This window comes from Panthera uncia (assembly GCF_023721935.1).
Source record: "Panthera uncia isolate 11264 chromosome A1 unlocalized genomic scaffold, Puncia_PCG_1.0 HiC_scaffold_16, whole genome shotgun sequence".
In the NCBI taxonomy this organism is placed as follows: Eukaryota; Metazoa; Chordata; class Mammalia; order Carnivora; family Felidae; genus Panthera; species Panthera uncia.
The window spans coordinates 994,284-999,919 of record NW_026057576.1 but is presented as its reverse complement, the minus strand read 5'-3'; the positions used below and the strand labels follow the sequence as shown (position 1 = coordinate 999,919).

The window sequence follows — 5,636 nt, the reverse complement described above, 5'->3', positions numbered from 1 at the left end:
GGGAGAGAGAGAATCCCAAGCAGGCTCCTCACTGCCAGCGCGGAGCCTGACACATGGCTTGATCTCATGAACCATGAGATCATGACCTGAGCCGAAATCAAGAGTCAGACACTTAACCAACTGAGCCACCCAAGTGCCCCAAGAGTAGCAACCTTAATAAAAATTTTTACTAAAAAATAATTACTAAATAATTACAGAATTATTTAAATTAATAAGTATTCTCTTTCCAAAATATAAATTCCTTTATAAGGGTTCTGGTTTCTCATTGCATTTAGAATGCTTTGGAACAATATTTGAGAGAACTAGAGATCCAGAGATAATTTTGGAACCACTGCACAGAGTATCATTAAACAACAAAATATAGTGTGATCTACACATATAATTTTAAATTTTCTAAAACTTCTAAAATATTTTTAGAAGTTATAGTTAAATATTTTATTTAACCCAATATATCTAAAACATTACTTTAAACATACAATATAAAACTTAATCAGATATTTTACATTTCTATTTATTATGTATTTTTTTAGGTTTATTTATTTATTTTGAGACAGAGACAGTGTGAGTGGGAGAAGGGCAGAGAGAGAAGGAGACAGAGAATCCCAAATAGGCTCCGCACCATCAGCACAGAGGAGCTCAACGTGGGGCTCAAACCCATGAAACCGTGAGATCATGACCCGAGCCAAAACCAGGAGTCAGATGCTTAACTTACTGAGCCACCCAAGCGCCCCTTCTTAGAAATCTTTTTTTTTTTTTTAATTTTTAAAGTTTATTTATTTATTTTGACAGAGACAGAGATAATGCAAGTGGGGAGGGGCAGAAAGAGAAGGAGACAGAATACGTTTTACATTTTTAAAATATAAATTCTTTGAAATCTTATGTGTATTTTACACGTAGAGCACTTATTTCAGATGAGCTAAGTTTCAAGGGCTCTGTTCTCTTTTGGATTAAAAATGCAAAGCAGCACATTGGTAAGTATCTATCTACTTAAGCAGAAATTCTGGCACTGGTATTTGAGAAGTAGAATATAAGTCTACTAACATAGTTGAAAATCATGTTTTAGAAAATGTTCAGTCAGTAACATGTTTGTTTAGACATGAATTGTCACTAATATAGTATATATGTAATGACAATGTTTTTAGAAAACTAGCTAAGCAAAAACCTATTATATGTAACAATATGCATAACAATTTATAAATAGTATGTTGAGAATATAAGACACTCATCATTTAAGGGTTATTAGATATATTTAAGAGATTCTACTTATAGGTGTCTAAAATTGATGGTCTTATAAAATGCTACTTGCATAAAGCTTCATTAAAAACAATGTAAACACAACCCACCATTAATTTAGCTACAAATCAGCAGCTCTGCACAATAATTTGTGCTTCAGTAATATTACTGCAACCCTTAGCTGCCTACCTCCAAAGGAAAATAAAAAAAAATCAAGTGTGATCTTTAAAAAACACTTAAAACTTTTTCCTGTTTCAACCTGGATAAAAGATGTCTAAACATTTTAACAATAAATACAGGCCTTTTGCTGCATGACTGTTACCTACTTCATACCCCACCTGCACCCAAAGCTCTCTACACTTCATATTCTACATTCCAGCCATGCCAAGCAGTTCCTGGAAAACTGTGCCCTGTATATATTTTTCTCTGTTCTTGAAATGCCAATGTTCTTCCCTCATCCCTCCTGCCTAGAATTTCTATATTTACTTCAAAGTTCAATTTAAAGATCTTCCCCACTATTACATCCTTATAGAACCAATTAGTCCCACCTCTGTGCCACCGACATACCATACCATGAGAACAACACTGTTTAAATATTATTTTTGTATGTGTTCCAAATCCTTGGGCAGAACATATTACAGCTTTTAAGTCAGACTGCTTACTAGATTCAAAATATATGAGCTATATAAACTCAGGTGAGCTACTTAATTTTCCTTCATCATTAAAAAATGGTGAGAAGAACAGTAAGGTTGTTGAGAGGATTAAATGACATGTCAAGCAGTTAGTACAGTGCATGGAAATCAGTAAATAGTAAAAAAAAAAAAAAAAAAAGTAATCTCTAATATCTACTCCAATGTTCAGTATTCAGCATACAATAAACAGTTAACTAGTGTCTCCTGAAGAAACCAATGAAAGAAGGTTAGCAAAACTCTGAATGCATTACACCACTGCTGTGAAAAATAAGGCAAACTCTTAAGGCCCTTCTGAATCAAAGATTAAATACATTTTAAAATGTTATGCATATTTTAATAGAATTTTAAAAAGTTCTACATAATAGAACTCAAATTAACAAGCTCAAATTAATAAGTGAATTTACTCTAGTTTTTAATATAGTAAATGGAGTTCTAACTCTTCTTGAAAAAAGCATTTTTCAAGATAAGAAATTTTGGAAAAATTTTTGGAAAATGAGAATAACTATCTAGAATAAACAAAGAATTCTCACAAATGGAAAGAGATAAACAACCCAACAAAGCAAAACTTCACAGAAAAGCTAACTCAAATGGCCAACTAAAAAGATCCTCAGCACTTTTGGGAAGCAATATCGTGATAGCTTTTACAATATAAAGTATGTTTGGGGCACCTGGGTGGCTAGTCGTCAGACTTTGGCTCAGGTCCCGATCTCACAGTTTCGTGAGTTTGAGCCCTGTGTCATGCTCCGCACTTAACAGCACAGAGCCTGCTTGAGATTCTCCCCTTCTCTCTCTCTGCCCCTCCCCTGCTTGCATGTGCACATTCTAAGTAAATAAACTTAAAAAATAAAATAAAACAAAACATATGCTTTTTTTATGGTCTAATAATACCCTTTCAGAAATCTAATCTCATAGAAATAAGATCTTTAAGATCTTTAGGATTGGGGCACCTGGGTGGCTCGTCGGTTAAGCATCAGACTTTGGCTCAGGTCATGATCTCACAGTTTGTGGGTTCGAGCCCCGCATCGGGCTCTGTGCTGATGGCTCAGAGCCTGGAGCCTGCTTCAGATTCTCTGTCTCCCTCTCTCTCTGCCCCTCCCCCACTCACACTCTGTCTCTCGCTCTCAAAAATAAAACATAAAAAAAAAAAAATTTTTTTTTTTTTTTTGAAAAAGATCTTTAGGATCATTATGTAAGATCTGGGGAAGGAGGGGAAAGAAGGTGTACACTGTTTATCTATAATAGCAAAATTTTATGAAGCAAAGGGAATGCTCATCATTGTTGAAATGACTAAATTAAATGTAGTATGAAATACACACAGTTAAGTCCGTTCCAGTTGACTTAGAGGGACTGCCACAATGTGCTGAGAAACAGAAGGAAAGAAACTATAGTACAAAAGAGTTTAATATGGCTCCATGTTCTTAGCTGACAAACTATTATATCTTTTGCCATGTTCATAAAAAAATACAGAGAAGCATACACATTTAGCTAACCATGATGAAGTGGGGAAGGTTCAGGAAAACGGTATCCACAGTTCCACTGACAATGCATTTGGTGTGCAGGGCGTGTGTTCACATGTGTAAGGTAAGAGTGGATGAGAGGAAAGAATGATCATGATTGTAGGAGTTCACATAATTTTCTTTTTTAACAATAACTGTTATCCTTATACAATCAGGGGGGAATATCAGCTATTCTGTTTGTGAGCTAGAAAAAAAATGCTGTGCACCCCTTTCACACAGTACTAATTAAACATCCATAATTATACCTAATTTCTCAATATGCAGTACAGAAGCGGCTACCTATTTACTACCTACATTCACAACACCTGGTCCTCACAACTAAAGATGTTATTCCTTCAATAAACAAATATAAAAAAAGTCCTACTTCTTTGACATTATTTTACTCCCAGATGCAAACAAAATCAATAAATGCAACAGAAAAATATGCACTCTTCCAAAAATAGCTATTTCTGTACACATCCTTGAAGTAACATTAAACAGCAATGATTTCTGTAAAGTATATTTTAGATAGCTTATCTTTACACTGAGGTTTAAGATTATTTTTAAAGCTGCTTATAAATACCATACAGCCTTTTACAAAATTAAATCAAGTCTGTGAAAATATGTCCAATGATGAGAATAGTAAAAAAAACTTCTTTCAATTATGGTATAAAAACAAAAAAAAGAAAAGAAAAATTTACCATCTTAACCATTCTAAAGTGTATAGTTCAGTAGCAAAAAAAAAATTTCTGAGGAAACAAATGTAAAGACCCTGTTTAAAAAGGGAGGAAATTCAGACATATGCTACGATATGGATAAGCTTTGAAGATATTATGCTTAGTGCAAAAAGCCAGTCACAAAAAGAGTAATATTGTATGATTTCACTTATACAAGATACCGTAAGTAGTCAAACTTATGGAGACAGAAAACAGAATGATGGCTGCCAAGGGCGGAGTGAGGAGAGAATGAGTTACTGTTTAATGGGTACGGAGTTTCAGTTATGCTATATGGGGATGGATGGTGGTCATGTTTGCACAGGATTACAAATGTACTTAATATCTCTGACTTGTACATTAAAAACAGTTAAAATGGGTAAGTTTTATGTTACGTGTATTTTACCACAATAAAAAAAAATTAGAAAAAAAGACCAACTTAAAGACATAATTTATAATTCCTTCTTATGCAATCCATTTAGATCTCAAACCTCTAATAGTATTTGGAGTTCTAATATTTAAATAACCCACTCAGTAAAAAGCAATCCAGAGATTCAACTTCCTATAATAGAGTTATAGGGTAGCCAGCCAATTCTTTTTACTTAAGGAAAATGAAAATATTTTAAAAAATGTATGGAATGCAAGTAAACTAGTTGATAGAAGAAAATGTATACCTTTAAATGCTTTACTAGAAAAGAAAAAAGGTCTAAGATCAATGATCTTAAGTTGGAAAAAAGAAAACAAATTAAGAAAACAAATGGAGGTCAGAGTCTCCAAAAAAGAGAAAACAGAAAAACAGAGAAAAATCAATGAAACCAAAAGCTGGCTCTCCAAATAAATCAATAAAAGAAAACTGATAAACTTTTAGCTAGATCAGCAATACAGGCAAACCAGAACCCTAGCCCCATTAGGCCCAATCCCACTAGCCATTTGTTTTTCACAATGTATAAACTAAGGGCTATGTTTTTTATCATTATAAACCGTTACATTTTTAAGCTGCTATCTACCTATCAACATCAACCCATGCTAACAAATATGTGACAACTTTGATCAAGCGTACAAATTTCTTTAAAGACAAAACTGTAAAATGAACTAAAATAAAGAGTGAACTTAAATAACCGTATAAAAATTAAATGAATTGACTTAGTAATTTAAACTACCTCAAACCCCACAAAAATTAAAAAAAAAAACCAGGCCCACATAGCTTCACTGGATTCTGTCAAACACTTAAGAAACGAATAATACCAATTCTCACAAATTCTTTCAGAAAAGAGAAGAAAGGCGGGGGGGCCGGGTCCTGGGTGGCTCAGTTGGTTGAATATACGACTCTTGATTTCAGCTCAGGTCATGATCCCAGGGTCCTGGGATCGAGCCCCACACCAGTGTGGAACCTGCTTAAGATTGACACTCTCTCTCTCTCTCTCTCTCTCTCTCTCACTCCAGCTCATGCTCTCTGGAAGGAAGGAAGGAAGGAAGGAAGGAAGGAAGGAAGGAAGGAAGGA

The 5,636-nt window shown here is 34.2% G+C and overlaps 1 protein-coding gene across 2 annotated transcripts in view; it reads right to left on the bottom strand.

Annotated features, from left to right (window-relative positions):
• ZMYM2 (zinc finger MYM-type containing 2) overlaps window positions 1–5,636 on the bottom strand; it is a 104,322-nt gene that overhangs the window by 6,583 nt on the left and 92,103 nt on the right. The gene's annotated exons all lie outside the window — the stretch shown is intronic.